The sequence below is a fragment of the Panthera uncia genome, chromosome F2 (assembly GCF_023721935.1).
Source record: "Panthera uncia isolate 11264 chromosome F2, Puncia_PCG_1.0, whole genome shotgun sequence".
Lineage (NCBI taxonomy): Eukaryota > Metazoa > Chordata > Mammalia > Carnivora > Felidae > Panthera > Panthera uncia.
Window position 1 is genome coordinate 13,112,350 of NC_064812.1, and position 25,509 is coordinate 13,137,858.

The 25,509-nt window shown below is 47.4% G+C and overlaps 1 non-coding gene across 1 annotated transcript; it reads right to left on the minus strand.

The window, feature by feature from the left end:
* Window positions 1-1,841: 1,841 nt before the first annotated feature.
* Window positions 1,842-1,948, minus strand: LOC125925006 (U6 spliceosomal RNA). The gene has a single exon (XR_007458662.1). It is a non-coding gene; the product is annotated as a U6 spliceosomal RNA (small nuclear RNA).
* Between the last annotated feature and the right edge of the window lie 23,561 nt (window positions 1,949-25,509).

The window sequence follows — 25,509 nt, forward strand, 5'->3', positions numbered from 1 at the left end:
CCTGGGCAGAAAACCACTTTGGATTTCTCGTGTTTCCAGTTAACGCTGGGGACAAGTCACCGTGTCTCTGGGCTTCACGGTCACATCTGCTCAGTGAAAGCTTTGGACTCCTCTCCGGTTCTGGAAGTGTAGGATTTTGCATCTTCACACCTCTCTTGGTGCCTCAGTGGTGATTTGGAGACCCTGGCTCTCAGGTGGAGGATGGGAAGCTGGGAATGCTTCTAGTTGAGCCTTGGGGTTGAATAACGGTAATTTTGAAGTCTCATTATCTTACTCCCTGATGTTTCGCTTCTAAACAACTGTAGTTCTTGAGGGCGGGTGTTGGGATAGCAGCGTTGGAAGTAGTTCCACTGGGGAAGGTGAAGGGTATGCGGGGTCTTTAATTCAGAATCGTGGTGACCAGATGCTGCTCAGAGTTGGTCTCCAGGGTGCCCCAGCCTCAAGCAAGGACCATACGGTGTTTGGAATTGAGCGTGATATTAAGTGGGGGCTGGGTGTTGGAGGAGAACATAGCAAGGGGTAGGGATAATACCCTGCAGTTGCCAGCTTGGTTGTAATCTCCGTGCTCTCACCCCACAGCTCTGTGACCCCAAGCTCTCCACGCCTGGCTTTCCATAAAGCAAGGATGGTAACACCCTCCTAACTGGTGTCTTAAGAAAGAAAAGACGTGGGAAGCCCCGTCTGGTGCCTAGTGTGCCGCTGTCCAGCTCACACTCTACAGAGGATGGTCTGGTCCTTGAAGGGGCGGGAAGCTGCCCTGGTTGTGCTTTCTAACAGAGCTGTGACGTGTCACAGAGGATGGCATGAGGATGACACCTTCGTGTTTTTGTTCTCCTGCAGTGAGGTGTGGGCTGGGCAGTGGGAAAGGGGGAGCCAGGAGCTGCCTTACATAAGTCCTACCCTTATAAAAATGCTCTAATGTGGTTACTCTTCTTCCCACTGATACAAGAAGACATTGAGGGGCTGGCCTTATGACCAGCTTTGGCCATCGCAGCGAGATAGAGTTGTTGGCTTGCCGTTTCCAAGGCCAGGTCTCGAGGAGCTTTGTGTACTTTTCCTGCTCTTTCTTAGAAACCTGCCAGTTGCCACGAAGACGAACAAGCTGGAATGCTGGAGGGTGGGATACGAGATGGAGTAGATTCAAGGTGGCCCTGCCCCAAGCCAGCCATGTCCTAGAGGCAGAACTGCCTCATTGAGCTACAGCTGAATGCGGATGCACGAGTGAGCCCAGCCCAGACTAGAACCACCCAGCAGAGCCCCACCCAAACCTCCTACCCCACACAGTTGTGGGCTAAATGAATGGCACTCCTTTTTTTTTTGGGGGGGGGGGTGATAGTTTCAAGTTTATGGAAGGGTTGGAAAGATAATATGTCCACCACCCAGTTTCAATTCCCCCCAGTGTTATCATCTTACACTACTGTGGTACAAGTCTCTTTGTCAAAAGTAACAAACCAGCAATGGTAATGCTACTATGAACTAACCTGCAGGCAGTATTTGGAATAACGCCATTTTTCTATTCCAGGATCCAATCCAAGACGCCAAATGCAAAGACTAAGTCTTTCCTTAGTCTCCTCTGACCTGTGAGAGCTTCTCAGTCTTCCTTGTTTTCCTGACTTTGACAGCTGTAGGTTTGCTGGTTAGGAATTCTGTAGAATGTCCTTCCACTTGGGTTTGCCTGATTTTTTTTTTTTTTTTTCTTTTCATGAGTAGACTGGAGTTCTCAGGTTTGGGAAAAAATACCACAGATGTGAAGTAAAATGTCCTTCTCATCACATTATACCAGGGGGAACGTGAGATCCACTTGACATCATTCGGTGATGTTAACTTTGACACTTTTTAAAAAAAGTATGGGACACTTCATGAATTGGCCTGCCATCCTTGCACAGGGGCCATGCTAGTCTTCTCTGTATCGTTCCAGTTTTAGTATATGTGCTGCTGAAGCGAGCACCGCTTTGACACTTAATTAGAACAGTGTTTTCCAGGTTTCTCCCCTGTAAAGTTACTCTTTTTCTAAAGCATCTGCATTTTGGAGTGGTTTGTTTTGCAGCAGTTGATAGCTGTTACATACTGCTTCCTCACTGCATTCATGCCTCTCTGAATTTGTTTTTTCCAAGTTATTTCCCGGACTGTTTTCTGACTTTAGTCTTTTGGTCGACAATCCGTTGTCACGTTGCCTTGGACGTCGATCGTGCCGAAGCAAAGTTGTAATTTCGCTTTCGAAATTCTAAGAATCGTTCTGGGTTCTGGTCAAATGCTGCTGCCTTTGTAAACCTTCCGTGGCTCACTCTGTAAACCCTTCTAGTATTAATTCACTCATTCGTTTATTTTGTGGAGCACTGTCTACATGCCAGTGTCTCTTCTAGGCTTTGGGCCCCAGCCATGCACCAGACAATTCTCAGGAAACTCGCCAGGAGGGAGCTACACAATTAACCCAGAAGTCAAATACTTTAAAGAGAAGTGTGTAACTTTGGTTTTCTCTGATATGCATGTTCTCATGTTGGAGGCATTGAATTGTAATCTTCCTGTGCATCTCAGCTAATCAATCAGTTGATAACCAGTTCAGTAAATATTTAGTGTGCATGTACCATGAACCAGGAATTGTGATAGGTGTCTACAATGGAATATGTCATGTTGCTCTTAGAGTCACAGAACGCAGGCATTGTCTTATCCAATTCTACTGTTTTTATTTTATTTTGTTTTGTTTTGTTTAATTTAAAATTTAAAATTTTATTTTAAGTAAACTCTACACCACATGTGGGGCTCAAACTCATGACCCCAAGATCAAGGGTTGCATGCTTTATTGACTGAGCAGGCTAGGAGTCCCCAGTTCATTCTGTTGTTAAACTATGAAACAAGAACAACAGAGGGATGACTTCCTGGGCAGATTGGGGGCTCCAATCCAGGACCAAGAAGTTCTAGCATGGAGTTGTGTCTGACTGCTCTCTTGGCTAACATAAAAGAAATGGCTGGCAGATCTCAAAGGTGAGAGCAAATTCACTATCGCAGAGTTGGGGACAGGAGGTTGGGATGTCATTTACCCAGAAACTGATCTTCCTCCAGGGTCAGAATATGAGACCAATTCATCTCCCCAGAATTGAGACTGCCCTGGAGTGAAAGCAGTACTCATCGAACTTGCCCCTTTGACTGAAGATCAGTCATCTTATCCATGTGTTTGTTGTCTGTTTTCCCTACTGGGATATAAACTTCACAGAGACTTGTCTGTCCTTTTTACTTCTATATTAATCACATAAATCAGAGCCTGATATTTAGTAGGCATAAATACCCATGGCACAATTGAGTGAATAATGATTAAAAAAAAATTTTTTTTGAGAGAGGGCACAAGTGAGCGAGGAGCAAAGAGAAAGAGAGGGAGAAAGAGAGAGAGAAGTGAGGCCCCAGCTCACCTGATGAGGTACTCGAACTCAGGAACTGTGAGATCATGACCTGAGCCAAAGTCAGATGCTTCACTGACTGAGCCACACAGACAGCTGAGTGAATATTGATTCATGAAGGGCCATGGGGCCATGGTCAGTGACTTATATCATAGGAAAACTTGACTGTGTCCTCTTGTCCAAAATCTTATCCTTCCATGGCTCCCCATAGCTGGTAAAATAAGCCCAATACTTCAACATTTATTGGCAAGAGCTCTTTGAATTGTAAACAATAGAAACTAATATCAAATGAGCCCAATCAAACAATATACCACATATTTTATTTTATTTTTTATTTTAGAGAGAGTGAGAGAGTGCTTGTGAGCATGGGAGAGGGGGCAGAGGGAGAGAGAAAGAGAATCCTAAGCAGGCTTCACGCTCAGCTTGGAACCTGATGCAGGGCTTGATCCCATGACTCTGGGATCATGACCTGAGCCAAAATCAAGAGTTGGACACAACCAACTGAACCCCCCAGGTGCCCTTACAACACATTTTAAGAAGCAACAACATTTATTGCTTACCCAACTGTATTTTTTGTTTTTTGTTTTTTATTTAGGTACAATTGGATCAAGGAGTTCGGTTGACACATCAAAATTGACACCTCTTCCTCTTAGACCAATTGTTTTCCCTGTTGGCTTCATTCTCAGGCAGACTCTCCCCATGTAGCAGTTCTTGGTTACATGAACGAAAACATCCCCTTCTTTTCCTTAAGCCAGTTTGAGTTGGGTTTCTGTCACTTTAAATAAAGAAAACGTCTTGACTAATACTCTCTCAACTCTTCAGAGCATGGCATGGTGTTGATAAATGGAATGAATAAAGAAATGGGACCTGAGGATGGAGACACTGAGTCTCATGATACTTCAAGCCTCTCTTGCTGATTGTCCCCCAGGAAGCTTGAGTTCAGTGACATTTTTTTTTTTTTTTTTTACATGTATTTATTTTGAGAGAGAGAGCAGGAGAAAGAGAGCAAGCCAGGGAGGGCAGAGAGCGTGAGGGAAAGAAATCCCAACCAAGGTCTGCGCTATCAGCGGAGACCTGGACATGGGGCTCTGTTTCATGAACTGTGAGATCATGGCCTGAGCCGAGATCAAGAGTTGGATGCTTGACCGACTGAGCCACCCAGGAGCCCCGAGTTCACTGACTTTTTAACAAAAGTTCGCCTTCCTTAAGCAAATGTCGCTGAACAGTGTAGGTTCATCTGAGGGTTCTTCCTGGGGGAATCAAGATCCTGTGAGAATCCAATGTGTTTTATGTTAAACCACTGAAATTTCAAGGTTTCTTTATTACCGCGTGTTATTGGTTACTTACACGTTAAACATTCAGTTTGTTTTACAGTTGCTGAATTTAGAACATCCCTTTCATCTGAAGATAACTAGTCACGATGGGTTGAAAAGGTAGGTGTTTCCAGCTCCTCTCAAAGTGGAGGTGGCAGGGCTCACTCCATATCCTTAACTCTGTACAATGACGGCTGTGACAGTGACCTCCAGATTTCTCAGGATATCCAGAGCTTCCAGAGATCGCCATCATCACTCAGCTTTTAGATGCTGCTACTTGGCTGCGCAAAGCATCCTGCCATTGACCTGTTGCTGCTTCCGTTAGACCTGTCAGGGAATTCCGTTGTGTTCTTTTTTTGTTTTTACAGAGCTACTCAAAATTCAAGTATGATGCAAAAGAAAGGTGAGACATGTCGCAGAGGTCATTAGTGCACACGATGTCCAGGGGTTTCCGTTGTGTCCCAGCTCCCCTTGCAGGAAGGTTGGGACCCGTGATTGATTCTGGCCAATGGACTGTGAGAAGCAGGGGTCTGTGTGACTTCCATGTCCAGGCAATTAAAAGCATTGTGCCTCCCTTTTTTTCTTTCTTGTGGGGGGTGATCATGGAATCTTTATCAACATAGGGAAACCGCAGTAGGGAAGAAGCTTGGGTCTTGGAGTGACCAAAGAGAGCTTCAAAGAGTTGCTTGACACGCGGTGGCCATTGAGTAGAATCAAACGTTTCCTGTGTGAAGTCACTGGGATTTCAGGGTTCATTTATTACTGCAGCAAATTTAGCCTATCCTGACTAATAAAACATGCATTCCTCCTCCAGTAGACTTGTAGGCTGGTTGCTGACCGAGGTGTATTTAAATAAGATTGCCTTGTCATATATATTTATCCACCTTCCAATTTTTGGTGTTTAGGCTTTGCCTTGAAATTCCTTTGAAGCAACAGACTTGGCTCGAATCCCAGCTCCGCTACTGATTTGCCGGTGACCCTGGGCAAGTTGTTTTACATCTCTGAACCTCAGTTGCTTCATCAATAAAACATTGAAAATGGTTGGACTTTTGGGAGGTCCATCACTTACTGCCTGTATAACTTTTAGCAAGCTACTTCTCTTTCCCAGTTTCAGTGGCCCCATCGGTAGGAAAGAGGTAATAATGTTCCGCGTCCATCACAGTTGTCCTAAGGAATGAAGCGGAGAATGTAAGGGCCCAGTGCAAGTATTTAGTGAACTTTAATCTCTCCCTGTCTTTTTTATCCATTGAGATCCTTTGGTTTTTCCTATCACTCTGCTTTATCCATTTCTTTCTTTTCTCGCCCCTTTCCTAATCCTTACTCGGATATAGAATTGCTTCCTTTATGGAGAAAACGTGGACTCTTTTGTGGTTGCTCTGGTGTCGCTGAGAAAGAGTAAACTTTCTAAAATAGCATGGAGCAGATTTATGTGTGTACCTGTATGTTCCAACTATTTACACCCTAGTGTGGAAAGGAGTTGGCAGCTGGAGGTAGAGGGCAAAGTTGAGTCCACACCTGAAGAACATACTTAAACACACTGATAAAGACCGGTGCACCTAATCATTTGTCTTGAAGGAAACCGAAACAGTCACACTGATAAACAGACTAACTGAGAACCATTAAAATCTCAGTCACTTATCAGAATCCAAACAAGGACAACTTCAGTGGGTTTGAAGGTGAGAAGTCACTTAAGCAGAAACTCAAGACGGCAGGATTCCTTGAGAACAGGACATTTATGACAAGGTTGCACCCTGTGCTACTCTGACGTGCTACTCTGATGGGAATGTATAAAGCAAAGAGTTTGGGGCAAGGGTCGTCTGTGTGCAGGTGGGGGTGGGGCAAGAATGACACAAAACAGGAGAGCCTGAGTGGCTTAGTTGGTTACGAGTCCCACTTCAGCTCAGGTCATAGGTCATGATCTTGTAGTTTGTGAGTTCGAGCCCCGTGTCAGTCTCCACACTGGCAGTGTGGAGCCCGCTTGAGGTTCTCTCTCTCTCAAAATAAATAAATAAACTTAAAAAAGAATGACATGAAACAACCCCAGATAGGGATAAATTGAGTTTCTGTGCAGACTCTTTCTTTTCTTTCCTTTTTCATTACTTCTGTTTGAACTTTGTGGTTTTCCTTGGAGAGATTGGCGCCCAGAAGGAAGGGTAGAAAGAACCAATTGACTGTTCTCAAAACAAAACAAAACCCAACAAAGGCTCTTTCTTTCTCAAGGACTGTTCCCATGGAAAGTAAAAAGTGAGCCCACTTGGAATTACCTGACTGCAAAACAATGCCACTTTTATTGAAGGGAGTTAGTTTTTCACTCACCCAATTTAAATATGGCTCCATAGAACTGCCCAAATCTTCAGAAAGGATATGGTCCTCAGACTAGAGACCACGGCTGAGAAATCTAAGGCTGAAAGAAACCTTTTTTTTTTTTGAGTGAACCAAAAATAGGGGTTTAGAAAGGAGTCGCTCTTCTCAAATTATGTTCATAGCAAGATATGTTGTCAGATACCACTGGTGAGAAATGAGACCTTGTCCAACAGCCTTTTCTCCTGTCTTCTGGAACGGGGTATTTGCTTTGGTTCTCAGAATATTTTGAACCAGTCCAGCAATTGTTCTTAAAAGCACATTTAGGTTTGTTTTGTGCAGCGTGTATTTAATAAAACACATTTGTGTTGAAACGAACACGTTTGCCAGCTTTCCCTCTGAAAAATGTGCACATCACCTTTGGAGTCGTAACACTGTGGCCCCATGGAGAAGAATTCTGTCCCATCTGAGTAAGGAGAGCAAGGGATTTTTTTTTCTCTCTAATTCAAGGTGAGTATGAGGAGTCTGTTAAACTTGTTCTGAGTTCCGTATCTCAAGAGTCCCCAGAACATGATCACTCAAGAGGGGCACTCCAGGAGTATCCCGTAGAGCTTCTGGAAAATACAAAGGTTTGTGCAGGGAGCCTTGAAGCTAGGGTTAACAAAGCTGTAGGCAGGCTTGTCCCCTCCCCGAGAAGTCATACCATCTCTGGTTTTCACTCAGGTCTCTTTGGTGAGACAGTAGTGTGATAAGTCTTAGTGTGGATTTTGACTATGGTGCGTAGTAAGTAGTATTTTTTGTTAAGACAAAAGAAATAACTAGTATTTGAAGAAACCCAGCTCATCGCTAAGAAGATTCAAATAGACAATAGGTTCTTTGGGGACAAAAAGTATGTCTTGTTCACCATTCTATCTTCTGTACCAAGCCCCACAGTGTTCAGTTAATGACGGTTGAAGAAATGGGGGTCAGATACCATCTATCCTAAACGCTGTGTTAGACAGATCCACTCAGCATGAAGAGGGATGCAGACTGCGGGGTAGTTTTTCCTTCTCTGTTGCCTCAAGATGAACACAAAGGATATTTTTATTTTGAAAGAATTTTATCAATCATCCCTGTGGGGAAATGGGCAGGAGAAATACCCAGCATGGGTGTTGACACACTTTTGAGACATTTTGCAGCCATGATCTCTGCACATGGGTTTGGATTCCTTCATGCAGAGAATTCAGTCCCACTTGGCTTCTCTCACCTCTGAGGCCAGCCAAGCTGGTTGCTGTATGGTTTGCGTTTCTCAAGAGCTCCAGGCTGACATCCATTCATTTGTCTCCTGCCCTGTATGTCGCCTCACATAGCACAATGGTATTCATCTGTAAGTCTCCCATTTATGCAGAAAATATGGGCTCCTGGTGTATACACCAAGGAAAATGTGCATCAGTGGTGACACATAGAGCGGGACATAGTTTTCAGCCCTCGAGACACTCAGAAACTAAACGGGAAAAAGACACATGTAGAAACTACTATAATACAAAATGGCAAGTGCCAGGAAGGGGGTTAGAACCAGCGTGCTGGCTGGCCCGAGGGTGTTGGCGATTCTTTCCTGGTTGTGGTGCTTTTGTGACGGGTGGAGGGACATCGCAAAAAAGTGCCAATGAAAAGATGTGGAGAACGGTATTCAGTGCGTGGACCCTGTGTGTCCGAGATCTCCGGAGAGCCCTAAGAGTGAGTGTTCATCTGACTTCAGAACCAGGAATAGCTCTGCTTTTTGAGAAGTGGCTCATTTTTGCCTTGACTGGGACAGGAACAGGGGCCCTTTTCCATCTCAGCTGCTGTTGAGTTTGGACCCCACGTTGTAGCTCACGGTAGCAACTGTCAGTAACTCAAGGTGTGCAGAGCGCTACAGACAGATTCTAGGGGATGTTGTAATTTCCTATCCCTTAAAAAATGTCTATCTTTCCTCCTGATTGCCACTTAAGTTGTGTCACTTTTGCTCTAATTTTTAAATTTCCATGAATACTTCTGGTATAAGGCAGGAAAAAAAAAAAAGATTGACATGATGGTAATAACAAACTGCCCCCAATCTCAGGAGGAGACAGAAGAAGATGAGTCTGATGGTGGAGGAGGGGGTTTTAGGTAAAATGAACTGCAGATAAGAGAGCAGAAAGTTATGAAATGGACATGGGTTCTGGCTCCATTTCAGTGCATAAAGGGGATTTATATAACAACACATTTCTTCCTCCTTCACATGGTCTTCTTCTACCCAAGCGCATTCTGGATATTTCTTTTCTTCTTCTTTTTAAAAGATTTTTATGTTTATTTTTGAAAGAGAGAGAGAGAGACAGAGTGTGAGCAGGGGAAGGGCACACAGAGAGGGAGACACAGAATCCGAAGCAGTCGCCAGCTCTGAGCTGTCAGCACAGAGCCCGACGCGGGGCTCCACCCCACGAACTGTGTGATCGTGACCTGAGCCAAAGTTGGATGCTCAACTGACTGAGCTACCCAGACACCCTTGGATATTTCTAATGTATTCTGTTGGGTTGAGCAAACGAGACCTGTGGGAGGTAATCATAAAGGAGCTGTATTTGGTCGGCCACCCCTTCCCATTTAAGTCCACTCCGGGCGCCAGTTAATTCTCCTGGCGCTGGAAGAAAACATAGGTCATAGGACTGTTCTGGTCCCTCTTCATTTTATCAGCAAACAGCATCTCAATGGAGGAATGAAGACGTCTCGCCCAATACCATTCTAAATGGACTAAGTCTGAGGTTTTTGTTTTTCTTTGGCTTAGGAGTGAGGTCTGCAGGTAGGGACAGGGTAGGGTTGGCTCCTTCTGTCCTTTGTTGGTTCTTCCCTTCCCACCTTGCCCCGCATCTCGGGCTTCTGCGCCTCCAGAGCAGAGTTCAGGGAAGAAGGGAGAGGAGCGATACTGGCCTGGACACTGCACGGCCGTGTGAGCCCTCTCCTGTGCTCTCAGCCCAACCTTTCACTTCATCTCTTGCTTTGGCAACCAATTCAACTCCTTAGTCTTTGCTTTCTGCCCCAGGGCTTCCTTGCTGTCACTGTACAGGATGCGAGGGAGACCCTTCTGCTTCTCTGATGTATGGGCAGGGATGATGACCTCCTTGGGCAACAGTTGATCATTGGAGGTGGCAATTGGATTCACATATCTCAGAAGGTTGATCCAGAGGAGCATCCTCCAAAGCCCCTAGAAGGTCCCCAGTGAGACAGAGCTTTAGTCATCGACAGAAAAATGAGTTCAATATCATGCATTGTGGGACAGCTTTTCTCCCTGCTCTGCTGGACAGTTCCTGGACTCCCGTTCCTGTGTCTGGTGGCCATTTTTCAAAACAGACTATGTTCACGGAAGTCTTTGTCTTAAGCTATGTCCTTTGCAGGAAGAGAAATCTAGTAATTAGATACCTTTTCACGTTTCTCAAAGGTTTAGAGCTGACTCTTTTGTATGTGCTTTCCTGGGGTTCTTCAGGAATCCTGTTACTGGGAATGTCTCATCTGCACTTCCTGGACAGGGCAATTGCATCTTTATTTCTATGGATGGTTGACTGTCTTCTTCCTTTGCCTCTACCCAGGACTGGCTACATAATTCATGGGCCCCATTGCAAAATAAAAATGTTGGGCTCCTTGTGCAAAAAATAGTAAGAATTTCAAGATGACTGTAGCAGAGCCTTAAACCCAAGTGCAGGGCACTTTGGGGGGCAAGGCACGGCCTGACTGAATGAAGGCGGACCTGCTTCTGGCCTGTTATATTCACCATGCTTCCAACCTGAGATGATGCCACAGCAGGGCTCTTTCACAGAGAGGCGACATCTGGTCCATGGGAAACCCACATCCTCTGCCCCACACTTGCTGACTTCACTGCTTTGGTGAACCTTTTCCCCCTTAGATTTCTCAGTGTAAGTCACATGCAGTGTGCTGAATAAGTTAATCTAACCAGTCTTCAAGATGGCTCTCGATGATCCTAGCATCTTGAGGTTGGTGCCCTCCCATACAGAATTAGGGCTGACCTGTGTGACCAATAGAATATTGTAGAAGTGACAGTTTGTGACTTCTGACTGTAGGTTGTAAAGGACACAAAAGCTTTGGCTTTGATCTCTTGATTTTCTCTTTCGGGGGAAAGCCAGCTGCCATGCCCGTGGGACTCAAGAAGCCCTTTGGAGATGACATCATAGAAAAGAACTGTCCACAAGCCAGCACCAACTTGCCAGCCACGTGAGGGAACCACCTTGCAGGGGACCCGCCAGCCCCAGTCCCAACCTTGGATGATGCAAATGACATTTGACTGCCGCGACTGAGAGTCCAAGCCAGAGTTGGCCGGCCAGACTGCTCCCGAATTCTTCACGCACAGAACCACGGGAAGTCGCCAATCATTCATGCTGTTTGGAACCACTGAACTTTGGGCTGACAGGACACGCAGCGAAGAATAACTCATACAGTAAAGCAAACCTCCCTTTAGGTGAGGGAATAGCTCCCTTCGTTATCTCTGGCGGCACTGATCCTTTTTATACCCTCAGGTTTGTATGAGAGCTGTAGACATTTATATACAGAAGACCTCATTCTGGATTATGCCTCAACTTCCATTTTTTTTTTTTTTTTTAATCCCCAGTTATATGGTCTCTACCCAACTTGGTTGGGCCTTGATTAGGACATTTTCCTCCTTTATCGTCTCTGTGAATTGGTTTTGGGAAAAATTCTGCATTACAGAACTTAACTGATTTACTGTAACGGTATCCTCACCACAGTCAGATTGGGTAGCCACGGCCTTGGAGAACCGAGAAGTCCCAAACAGTAGGAATATTCATTATAAAACAGAAGCCTGGAAACCTGACCGTGCTCTGGGAAAAATCTTTTAGCCAAAGAATTCAAACTACTGTTCAGATTTGCAGGAGCAAAATACCAAAAAAAGTCTCTTTTCAGAGAGAGAGAGAGAAAGAAAGAGAGAGAGAGAGAGAGAGCCACTCCTGAAATTCTGATATTTTAATTCTGCTAATAAGGAATTTATTACTAAGGACCAGATAATTTATTTAGCATCTAATCACGGACTTATTTCCACACTATGAGGACTTGGGATGGGACATCAGGGATCTGAAATACCAGATATCACGCTCCCTCTAACAATCTGTGTGACCCGGTATAACATGCACGCCCTCTCGGTGCCTCAGACTCTTTCTCTGTGTGAGTCTGAGAATATCTGTTGACCAGAGATAAAATATCACAGGGCTTTGAAGTGCTGTAAATGCTTTACCTATTTGAGGTTTCATTATTATTTTGTCTTTTATAGTTAGAACCGTTTTCTGGAAGACGGGGAGAAAAATGGCTTATATGACATTATAAAAGCATTAAAAGTCAAATAAAAAACAAGCCAATGCATGATGACTGTTGAGCTGGTTTCTGTTAATTGAATCATATTTCCCCATCGATTTGCATAAAGAATGATGATTGGTTTCCACGGGGGCAGGGGGCTTGCAACGAAGCAAAATCACACTCAGAAGTGTTGAAAACTTCACGCAGTTATTCAAAATGCCAAATAGAGGTCGGAAGGATGAATGTATCATGATAGTAAACATACCGGATTCTTGGAAGAAAGGTCCATGCAAGGGGAGCCACACATTTAAGTGGGGGTGCCCTCAGCTAATCAGAAGATTCTCCCAACTCTGAAGGAAGTGAAATCCTGCTGTTTAGTATGGGAATGCAACTTTTTTCTGGGGAAGGGAGGTGACTAGATGTGCGTGAGTGAGGGTTTAGTTGGCAGGACACAAGCTGCTTTGTCGATTCCAGGGAGAGAGTTTCGCTAAAAGGAATGAGGGGCATATACGATTGTTGGGACAGCTGGGGAAAAGGACATCAGGGACACTACCGTGGCCAGTCTCAGCCTGAAGCACCCACATGGGTTCTCCTGAATTTCGCTTCTCAGGAATGTCTGGGAAGCTCCCACCCAAGTCCTTGGATTGTGGCGGGGAAGCGGTGGTGCTCAGGAACCCTCTGGAAGGCTGTTGTGAATCTCTCAGGCTTGGCTGCTGCTGCCTCCTAAGCAAAGGGACCCTCCTCTCCTGTGCCCTTCAGATCTAGCCCGGCCTTCTCATTGGCCGGCTTTCCCTGGAAACACTCGGGGAGGGGTACTGGGTGAAAGGTGTCCTGCTTCTTTTATGCAATGTGGAGGAGAACGTAGAAGGAAGGGGAATGATGCGGGTTCCACAAGAGACCATCTGATACAAGGGAGAAGCCAACTAACCACAGGATACTCCCCAGGGTGTTCTCTTCCCCATGCCAGCACTATGCACACCATTTCAATGAACCCAGCAGCAACCTCAGGAAGGAGCTGGGACTCATCTTGTCCCTGTGCTTAAAAAAAAATCACCTTCTGGCATGCAAACACACATACAGATAAAGTTTGAGTTCAGAGGCCTAGGATCAAACAACTGGTATTTAACCATCAGGATTCAAAGGTGGGTCTATACAAGGGAAAATCCCAAGTTCTTTTGGCATTTCCTACATTTAAACTAGTGGTTCAGACTTTAGCTGTATCAGAAACACCTAGAGGAATCACCCCACCCCCAGAGTTTCTGAGTCAGCAGGTCTGGGGTGGGACCTGAGATTTGTATTTCTAGCAAGTTCCCAGGTGATGCTGATGCTGCTGGTTTAAGGACCATACTTTGGGAACTCTAGAGGAGTAAAGTGAGCTTTTTCTTATCTCAGTTTACTGGTGCTTAGAGTCAGGCAGATCCTCCAAAATACTAACTTTGCTTTAATTATTTTTACTGCCCTTGCATATGGTTCCTATCATGTAGCATAGATATCTACCTTTGGCTATGTGTGTGTGAGTTTGTGTGCGTGTGCATTTCAACCCTATAGCCTTAGCAGGTAATCACACAGCTGAATGAAAATGGATGGGCTCATATTTCCAAGTGCTGCCTTATTTGGAAACCAAGAAGGGTACCTGGTACTATGTATATATTCCTGATTGAGCCAGAATAGCAAATTAAACTTTGGAGTTGATGATTTATTTATTATTTCACTGTGAGTTTTTTAAAAATCAGCATTTGATAAGTAAATGGCTCAGATTGTACTTTGGCATTCATGGAAGTAACGTTAGTCTTGATGAATTATTTGCTTATTCAGTGAATATGTAATTTAATTCTATAGAAATTGCATGGCAATTTAGCACACATTAATGAGTGGATACTGTCTCATAGCTTAATGAACATGTGATCCTTTTAAAGTAGGGAAATATTTAAGGAATTAACAGTCAACTAGGAAGAAATCTGTTCAAAAATTTAATGGGCTGGACCAAACTTTTATGAACCCTCTCAGACACAGATAGACAAGATTTCAAACACCCAGGTCAATACCTGGGGTAGCTGCTATCTCCCTTTGAAAAGAGTCAGAAAGACCCACGTGTGGACCCAAGCAATGCCTCCAAGTAGGTAGAGGGTGCAGTTATCACTTGACCTCTGGTGGTCCACATCTGTCAAATGGGGAAAGGGGGTTCTAATTCTTATCTTACAGGATCACAGTGAAGATTAAATGAGATAATGAATGCTTGTAGAGTTTTTGAAATGTAGCTGAGTCTCAATAAATTATTATGATTTTATAATACTATAATACTACTATTTACCTTAGCAACAATTTCCCCTCCTTTCTACCCTCCTCTCTTTTCCTGTGACCCTTCCCTCCTTCCTTCCTTCCTCCATTAATTTATTAAATGAACATTTCTTTCTTTCTCTCCCTCCTTCTTTTTGCCTTTACTGATTTATTATAAAGGCTACAATTTGGGAACAGCCAAATCGAAGGAATGCACAGGGTAAGGAAGGGACTGGTGGCATGGAACTTGCACAGCCTCTCCAGACATGGCACCCTTCCGGCCAACTCCACGTGTTCACCAACTTGGAAGCTCTTCAATGAACATTTCTTTCAGGAATCTTCTGAAGAATCCATCTTGCGTCGCAGAAGATCCCGCCATTCTGAATCACTGTGCCCTTCCCATCCACGTTGCCCTTCTCCCATCTCTGTGCACATTGATTGTCTTTTGTGTCGAGTTTATTCTCAACCTTCAACATGTAGCTTGTGCATCATCTCCTCTGTGAAGCCCACTGTGATCACTTCTATCTAAGGCAGATACGGCAGCGTTCGGGGCTGTTGCCTGCACCCCCTTCTATCGCGGTGCCTACTCCTTTGTGCTGAAATTGTATTCGCGTCTGCGTTCTCCAAACACAGAAGTTCCTTGAGGGAATGACTGTGATTTTCATAGTGGGTACTTTAGTGCCTACTCCAGGATCAAGCAGTTGGAAAAAAGTCTTTAAATGCTGCCGCTGGTGCACATTCTAGCTACCAATCTTATGATTTTGGAAATTAAGGCTGGGATTAGGGTGAGGTGAGCAATGGGCATAGGGCACAAAATCTGAAGAGGGGCTTACTCCCGGGGCTCTCCCGTTGGACTCTGGGAATTACTGAAAACATCCATCTGTACTTACAGCCCAAGATAGATTTATTGGCTTCTTCTAAACTTCAATTTTTATTCTTTCAGTCACATATTTCCAAGAGCTCTTGGATGATTAGCATCTTGACATGTGTGAGCAAATGCTCCAGTTTGCTGAACGCCCGTTATGTGCAGAGCACGGTGCTAGCTCTCGCAGATGCAGGGGGGGTGGGGGATGGGGGGAGGCATCGTGGCCAACCTTCATCTTCAGCCCCATTTTCGCTGTCATGGCAATCTTGTAGGGGTGAGGATGGGGTAGAGGGTACACATAAAGAACTGTGTTTAAATGGCCACAACATGAAGTTATAGAAAGGTAGGTTCTGTAAGAAAGGTGAAAAAAAAAGGTGCTGTGGGGTTTTGGAGATGAAGGACAGGCCTGGGGAGGACGAGGTAGGCAGGAGGACAGACAGACCCGGGGGAGGAAATGACAGTTGATTACTCACACTAAAGTCGTCACTATTTTGGTGCCTCGCTCCACTCCCTGTTTGCTGGGGCGGTTGGCTGCTAAGGCCAAGAGCTGTACCTTCTCTGGAGAATTGCCTTCGGCCAATAAGAGCCCCTCGATGCCCGGGGGCTTACACTCCCTCCCTGCGGGTGGCTCACAGTTAAAGGCAGATCTGTGCCTTGCCTTACGGCGATCCAGGTCTGTGGTGCCATTCACAGTCTAGGGTTCTCCATGGGATTGCGCTGAGACTCGATTTCGGCTGTCCCCATCTTGGATTCTGCTTCCAGGGATCCTGGGCTCAGGACAAAAGAACCACAGCAACAACGTCAGAGGTTTTGCATGTGATCATTTATTTCGTTCTCACAAAACCCCGTGGGTCGTCACCCCCATGTTGCAGATGAGGAAACTGAGGATCGGAGAGGCTAGAGGCGCTTGTTGCTAAAAGGAGTCAACCCGGCAACCCTGGCTTTGGTTTCACCACGGAAGGCACTCGTGGCTTCCATCTCTGCACACCTCCGGCTCCAACAACGGCAGCAAGAGGAGTTCTGCTCGTGGGGGCAGGACTTCCGGGGTGCTCCCGAATTCTGAGTCAGGGACCTTGGTGGGAACAGTCGGGGTGGGAGTCAGGAAGCCTGAGTTTAGACCCGGGTCTATGCCTTAGTGGCAGTGTGATGGCCTCTTTCTGGGCCTCGGGTTTTTCACCTGCAAAATGGGTCTGATAGCCGCTTTGTGGTGTTTTCATGGGCACTTGATGGGCATGTGCATTCATTCCGTACCCTCGCACCTGGCATTCCGCAGGTGGTCAATTCATGTGGCTGTTGGCCTGCGGGAAGATAATCTGACGGTGGGCACGGAGAGGCTGGTCCCAAGCTTCAGGTGGCGAGGGCATCGGTGAGCAGAGGCATGAGCTCTGGTCTTACAGCAGAAGTAACTTTGTGATCAAGCTTCTTTTGTTCTTTTGTTTACTTTTTTCTCCTGAAAATGTAGCTGCCCAGGGCTGGCGTTGGGGCTCTGTCCCCATGCTCTGCAATCCTCAACGGGAGGTGTCCCCTGGAGGGTCCAAGAGAGCTGCCTGGGGGCCAACAGAAGGGGCAGAGAGATGGGCCGCCCCCTCCATGGGGACAGTTCCTGGTAGACACCCCACTCCCAGTTCTACCCCTTTGAGCAGAACTTAGTTTATATCCACACTTATTGCCTGAGAGGCTGGAAACTCGGATTTTGTCATTGGAAGAGGGGGAGGGGCAAGTAACAGTTCTCATCTCTGTGGGTGGTCCGGGGTTTCGATGGTGGTCCCAGCTGAGAAGTCTTCAGGTGCCCTCACTGTGTGTTGGTCACGGGTATGAATTACCTTTGTTTATTTTCATATTCGCTGTGGGCGATGTACCCATTGAGCAGATGAGTTGGCTCGAGGACAGAGCTCGGCTTTGATCCCAGGCAGGGCGGCCCTGGGGGCCACACACACAACCACTATGCTGGATTGTGAGGTCCAGAGTGGATAAACACTGTTTGAACTCACGGATTTGGTATGTGCTTACACATGGCCTTAGGCAAGCTACTTTGCCTTGCAAGGTTTCAGTGTTCCCATCTGTAAAATGGGGCTGACTCATACACTTAAGTGAGCGGTCGTATGACCAAATGGAATAAATAGCAACACGGGACAGCTCTTGGCCGACTGGAAGGTGCTCTGATTTCTTCTAGTGACCATGGGACTCTTCGTTCCAATGGGAGTGGAGACAGAGAAGCTGGGATCACGGTACGGCCACCTTCCAACAGATGAGGCTGTGCGCCTGAAAGGCTTTTTTGGGGGTGACCCTCAGGTGGCAGGCGACATTCCACGTTATTTCAGTCTCCTATCCCTGTGGGGTGGAACCATGCCTGGCGGGATCGCTTTGCTGTTCTGTCCCGCTCAGCAGGCATGGCGGGGCGGACAGGAGCACAGACAGAGAGATGGATGTTGGTGACACAGACGACTTCTGCTGTGTCACTGGGCAGGGGGAGGTGGGGTGGGGGGAGCAGACTCAGGAGGGCTTTCTCACTAAATCTTGCCACATGACGGCTGGCCACTTCTAGGAACGTCAGAAAAGCCTGCTCTCTTCTTTGCTCATCACAGATACAGGACTCAGGTCAGCCCTAGACAAAACTGGGTGTGGGCACCGCTTCGAGGGGCTTTGAGTCCAGGGCTTGGAGGCCGCAGGGGCTCAAGGACTAATTACAGTGAGTCAGCGAGCAGCTTTCGGCGCGTGTGGCCAAAGGTTTCTTGACAGCTGCTGCTAAAGTGGTTCTGTGTGTGTGCTGTCTCTGGAAACTGGGTCAACGGGTCAATCGGGCTCTTACACACCAGCCGGGCTGCCTGTATTTACATTTAGGGCCAGATCTGGGGCAGGGAAAGAGTCTTCCAAAAAAAACCCAACAAGAAACAAAAAACCCACCAAATCTACTTAGACCCTTTCTGTGCTGCTGCTGAGTATATGGAAGAGGCTGTTCATTATTGACGGATCCCGCAATTGCGTTGTGCGCAGTAACCTTATTTGGGCACACAAATAAGGAAAGGATAAGAGAGGAAAACAAAAATGCATCGATGTTTTTTTTTTTCCTCCTCCTCCAACGAAAGGTAGGTGAAGCGGTTTTGTGCTGGCAGAATCCTAGCTGGCATATTACCCGGACAGCAGGAATTAGAATAGATTGAATCCTCTAATCCATGCTAATGGAGACATTAAAAACGCGGTTTATTACATTATCTTTCTGACGTTTTAAATATATTCCATTGCAGCCTTGCAGTGGATATGCCGAATAGTGATACTATTTAGCAGGTATTCAGGGCTTCCTGTTGTTGAGCCGGGCCCTGGCCAAGTGACACACATGATCTCCTTCAGTTTTCACCACAGGAGTGTGGAAAGGCATATATTTCAACTCCCATTTTATAGATGAGAACTTTGAGGTATAGAGACGCTCAATGCTTTGCCGAGGCTCCTTTCGCCAGTAAGTAGGAAATCTTAGGATTGACCTCATGTTGTCCTCTGTGAGTTCATGCACTTGACTGCCACGCTATACTGAATGATGGGGATCCCTACGGCGGGTGGCGGGGAGTCCCCGTTCCAGCAGTGACAGGAGCTAATCCTGGGTGGGTGCCCAGGTGTGTGTGCCGAGCACAGGGCTAGGCCCTCTGATCTCCTTCTGCATCCAGAATAAATGCTCATGGGTTGATTCATCGCTGAGCATCTCTAGAACCTTCTCTATCAGAGAGAATCCTGAATTTTTAAAAATTTAGTTTCTTTTTTTTTTTTTAATTTTTTTTCAACGTTTTTTATTTATTTTTGGGACAGAGAGAGACAGAGCATGAACGGGGGAGGGGCAGAGAGAGAGGGAGACACAGAATCGGAAACAGGCTCCAGGCTCCGAGCCATCAGCCCAGAGCCTGACTCGGGGCTCGAACTCACAGACCGCGAGATCGTGACCTGGCTGAAGTCGGACGCCCAACCGACTGCGCCACCCAGGCGCCCCAAAAATTTACAGTTTCGAGTCATATGGCAACTTTCCTGACATCTATTCCGGGGAATACCAATGAATGAGGTGGTTCATTCATTTGTTCACATCAACATTTACGTTTTGATCCCTTACTGAGTTCTAGGTGCTACGGTTTTCACAAAGAACAAGGCAGACAGACTTCTCCCCTCAGGAAGCTTACAGGAGCTATTTGCCAACACTGGGGATATCAGGATTACAGAGACAATCCCGTATTAAGTCCTAATTTTATGGGGAGATATAAACAAGGCGATAACTTCAATATGGCATGGAAAGTGCCCTGCAGAGGCTGGAAGCCAATCGAAACCCTGTGGTAACCAGTCTCTGTGGTGGCCCCCAGTGGCCCTCACATCCTCGTATTTTACGCCTTACGTAGTCAGTTCTCCCTCACACCAGTAGGGCTGACTTGCGTTCATTGCCGTTTCAAGGCATCTGTTATGCAACAGTAGATAACCGCAGCACTTAGGAACCCAGTCTGGGAAGGGTGGGGATAGTAATCATGAAAGGCTTCCTGGAGGAGGTGATAATTGAGCTGGTCTTGAAGGATGAGGAGTCCATGTGGCAGAGAAAGGGTGTTGGGTGGTAAAGGCTTTCCGGGCAGAAGGAACAATCTGTTTTAAGTCCGGAACACTGTTCAGTTAGGGACAGAAGACTCAAATGTCCACCACACCCAGGCAGGTGATGCAAATGAGTGAAGCTGATGCTTTATGCTCTGGCCCACTGTGTGTGACGGGTGGGGAGGGGGAAAGCCTGAGCCCCTCAGCTCCAGCTGGGTGCCTCCATGCCAGAATACAGGCCCAAATTTGCCGAACCGCCCAATGTGTCAGGAGAAACCAGGGACCGTCCTTAAATATGAAACCTAAGTTTCAAAAGGCAGCCCACCCAAACCTTCCCGTGGCCAAGGGTCTCCCATCCGCCATGTCTTGTTCAAGAACTCCTATGAGTCTGGGGGACACCTAGCTTCTCTTCAGGGCTGATCATAAACCTTTGCCCTTTGTCTCCTGCTTAGCCTGAGTCCGGTATGACTGATGCACCGATTAACCGTGTCAGTGGTTTCCTAAACGGTGGCGAATAACACCCTAGTTGCATTGAGCTCCTGAGGGAAGAGAGAAAGTCAGTATTAATCCGCATGCAGAATTCCATAGCGCTTCGGCAAAGTGGTCCGAGCCTAACACTCTTATGGCCAAAGTGTTGAGGCAACAGCACAGAACACAAGGTAGTTAAGCACTGTGGACAGTGAGCCCCGTGTGCATCTCTGAGCACAATGCCTATAGGTGACTCCAGGGCTGGCTAGGTAGTGTGGCTTTGTGAGATTCTGGTGTGTAGCCTACAAGTGTCTATACCATAAAAAGAGGAGCCGGTGAGTGTATCCAGCCCTTTCTGTGTGAGGCGCGAGGATGTATATACCATAGCCCATTTGATACTCACAGCAGCCCCAGGAGATTGGTGCCATCACTGTGCCCATTTTACAGAGGAGTAAACTGAGCCCCAAGGAATTTTTCTGGTTTGCCCGGGGTCTTGCAGCCAGTAAGCAGCAAGGCAGGAGTCTCTTTTGGGTCTGTTCAAAGCCCACTTTATTATCTACTCTCCTGAATTTTCCTCCCTGGCATAGAAAAAGAGAGGTCTGTAAAGTTTTGTTTGAGAGGACCTCAGCGGTGACAATGCGACTGGAAGGGCGTGGGCGGGGGGACTGGTGAAGCAGAGCTTGTAGAGGGAGAGAGGGCTTTTCTTTCTTGGAATGAAGGGCTTTCCCTTCTTCTTGCTGCAATTGCAAGTCGTCCACGTGGTGACAGCGGGGACAGGGAACTAGCAAGAAAAGGAATTTCAAGGACGAGCCATATGTGACATCGAGTCACAGGGGTGTACTGAGCTTGTGCGTTATAATCAGTGACTTGGAACTCTCTCGCTGTTGGACCACGTACCTTCCTTTGCAGTGGAAGGTGATGCCAAGCAGAGGAGATGCTTGCCGTGAGTTCTGGAGCCTGGGAAATGTGCGTTTCCCTCCCAATCACATTCTGATTCAGCTGCTAGCTCTTTGTGTGGCCTTGATGGGTTGCATGACCTGACCTGTCTGAACCTCAGGCTCTTCTTCTGCTCCATGGGGACAAAAATAGTTAACTCCGTGTCCCTGGTGCTTAACACAGAGCCTGGGACAGTTGGCACTCCACAAAGCCTTGTTGAAAGAATGAATGAATGGATGGATGGATGAAGGAATGAATGAGTGAGTGGTTAGGGAAGACTGCAGAGCAGATGGGATCTGACGTGCTTCAATACACGGAGAAGAGGAGTAGGGGCGCTGCAGACCCAGCAGTGAATGGGGAGCAACATGGCGGCAGGAAGGCCAGGTTCGGGGACAAGGAGAGACGATGCGGCTTCTGTGGAAGAATAGCTCCTGTACTGGCCCTGGCATCTCAAAGTGCTTCACAAGTGTTAATTCAATCTCCGAACCCCTCATTATGTTAAGTATTATTTATCCACCTTTTGTAGGTGAGGAAACTCAGGCAGAAGCAGAGGCGACTTGGCCAGGGCGGTGCCTCGGCAGGTGCTGCCAGCCCCGGTTCCAGATTGCCCACGCATAGCCAGAAGCGGGAAAACACAATTAGACCCCTCTGTGTTCCCTCCTCCTACACCTTCATGTACACAGACACAAAACTAGGACCAAAAAAGTGAAAGTCATGATAAGTTATGTGTCCCAGAATTTCTTTAAGGCTCTCCAATAAATACATTCTCTGATATACGCCACCCTTCATAGAGTTCTGGGACTTGGAGGCGATGTGGTTGGTAAAACTGTCCAGTCGAGTATTTCCCTGGTATAATTCAGATGTAGAAGCTGGGCTTCATCTGTAAAATTGGAATCTTTCCTCAGCACGTTGTTGGGAGGTTAAACACGTATATGCACTAGCTTCAGGGCCAGACCCTCTGGAGGTGCTTGATAAGGGGTGGTCGCCACCATGGTTTTAATGGAGCCAGCAGAACACCCATCCTCATTTTCCAAGTGGCTCCTGGACATTTCCACTTGAGTGTCCTCTCTTCCCTTTAAGGCGTTCATTTGACCACTATTTACTGTCCCTGAGCACTGTGCTAAGCACTGGGGATAGAGCAGTGCACAAGGCAGTCAAGGGCTCTGGGTCCACTCGGGCTCACAGTCCAGTTTAGGAGGCCAGACATTTAGAAAAAAGAATCCCGTAATGCAACGTTCCCATCGAGGTGAGCGCCAGGAACAGCGGATCCGTGATGCTCTGAGACAGTTTAAAAGAAGGGTTCCTCCACGTCAGGGTGGGCAGAGAGGGTTCTTGGAGCAAGTGATGTTCTCAGTGGGATCCGAAGGGGGATAGGGGATTAGTGGGTGAAGGAGAGAGGGTGGCCCAAGAGGAAACAGCATGTGCAAACCCACCAAATTGAAGAGAGGAAAAGCCTTCATCCAACGACCATTACCAAATGCCCTGTTTGGAAGGTCAGGCACGAGGAGGGGGAGGTGAGGCGCCATTGAGAAAGTCCCTGGAGAAGCGGGATTCAGGAGAGGCGAAACGGTACTCACACTGCAGTCCAGCCTGACCAGGAACAGAGCGAAGGAGCTAGCGTGGTTCAGAGGCAGGCTTCGCAGAGATGGCTCGGGAGCTGGGATTTCTTTTACTGATTTGTCAGCAGAAATGACTGAGCAAGGTGCCAGGCGGTAGGCTTTGCCTGTGGTAAAGGGGGGAGCAGGAGCGGGCCCCTGTCCTGAAGGAGGTCACCGTGGAATGGGGCAGAGGAAGGTTCCCACATTGGAAATGGAACGAGAAAGAGCGTGACCTAGTTCTCGTGTCCCGTAGGAGCACGGTGGAGGGGCATGTGGGCAGGGATGAGCTGTGTTTGCCAAGGCTGACATCACCCAGTTAGCTAGATTCAGTAATGACCTCTAACTAACGAATACTCCCCAACAGCGCCTTGCACCGGTTCAGCACAGTTAGAAAGTGAATGCGTTACCCCCTTGCTGAGTCCCAACAGCTCTGCAAAGAGGTCAGACAGGTCTGATCGCCCACAATGCAAAGACAATGACTCGGGAGCTCCAGAGAGGCACGTTAGATGAACGATTTGATTTTTGTGAGATGCCATGCCCCGCTGTTGAAAATAGATAATTGATGGACGTGGGTTTGGCTCCACTCAGTTTGAACGTGCTTCCTGTGAGTGTTTCGCCTGAATCTCCCTGGAATTTCTGAAAGGTCACAGCTAAGGACCAACTCGAGGCGCACACGCCAGCCCCTCGACGCGAGACAGCATTGGCAGACCTCTGCACCCAGCTCACCTGTATCCACGGTCACTCGCTGAAGAATAACAGTGGGGCGTGTCTTCAGAAAGTGGGGGGCCAGATACTAGAGCATGGAACTGGAACCTTTGGAGAGTGAAAGGGGGTGTGATTCATAATTACACTGGGACAACAAGCGTGCTCAGGGACTGTCCCTGGCAAACTGGAGCGTATGGTCACCCTACGTATGAGTCAGTCTTCTTACTAATTGGATTAAGAGTCTTCCTTCTGTCTTCACTTTTTTTCTGAATCATTCACTCACTCATTTATTGAACACTCATTCACCCGACTCCTGTTCCCCACGCTGGACTGCCAGGTGCGAGGTATCCTGGCTGTTTCTCAGAAGCATTCAGAACATTGACTCACCCCCTTGGATAAGCAGACACAGAGCCACTGGTAGCTTTCATTCGTCTTCACGAGCGTTAATGAGCAGAGGCAATGTTCCTGGAGGGCAGAGGCCATGCCTTCTGTGTCTTCCACAGCACATGGGTCACATGGTGGGGGGCGGGTGGAGGAAACTGTGTCCACAAACACCAACAGGCAGGGCCTTTCCAAGTGAGAGGGGGCCGGTCCCCTCCTGAACACAGCAGTGCTCAGCTGATGGTTTCCTGGGGTGGGGGTGGGGGGGTGGTCTCCCAACTCTCAAATGCCTTTTCCCCTTCTCTCTTCCTTTGTTTCTGGCCACATGCTAGAATTAACTATTTGTGGACCTTGGTTTCATGCTTAACAGACCGGAAGGTAGGGACTTGTCCCCACTGCCCAGCAGAAGTAAGTGGCTCCTGGAAGCTTCTACCGTATCTTTGCTGGCCGACTAGTTGACTTCAGGTGTGAGGCACGGACAGCCTTTGATGAGGACGCTGGAGAAGTAAACTTTCTGGGAGAATAATGGGGTGAAGGGAGGCCCCGAGAGGGGCTCACAGGTCTGGGCCGAGGGACAGAAGGGCCTTACTTGAGCGGGCTATCCACGAGGCCAGTCTGGCTAAGGAGAAGGAATGAGATACCACTTCCCCTAGGAGTCTTCCCGAGTGCCGCGGGTAGGGTGGCGACTCTGGGACTGTCTGGCCTCTTTGCCATCTGCCCCATCCAGCCGTAGGTTCGGCCTGACACGCAGCTGAGCAGAGAGATGAGTAGGGTAGGACTTCCTGAAGTCCTGTTTCCGGGATTCCAGATGTCCCGGTGGAAAATGCCTGGGGCCGCTGCGGGGAGGCATATAGAGCTCGACCAAGCTAGCAGGAGAGCCCAGGAGGCAGGTGCCATGATTATTCCTCCCTTCACAGGTGAAGAAACTGAGGCTTCCCACAGGTAACTGGGTCACCCGAGGTTTCACAGCTAGTAAGTCAGGAATCGGGATGTGACCCCAGCCTGCCTGGATCCACAGCACGTGCACCACTGAGCTCCCCTGGGAAGATCCTGACCTCTTTAAGCCGGGGCTCTTTCTGCCAAAGTCCTGGGGTTCCTCATCCCGGATCTGCTGCCTCCCAGGCTTGTGTCCGGCATGGTGCTTTGTATCCTAACCCTCGCTGGTCTTCAATGAATATTTGTTAATTGAATAGCAACGAGCAAGGGTTATGGCGTGCTTACCAGGCGCTAGGGACTCTTTGAAGAGCACTACCCGTATTAACCCCTTTATCCCTCACCACCACGCTGTAACAGTACAATTATCATCTCTGTTTCACAGATGAAGAAATACAGGTCTAAGGAGGTGAAGCGACTTGCCAAAGATCATCCGGCTGGGGAGCGGAAGTCCTGGATGGGAGGCACCCCAGGTC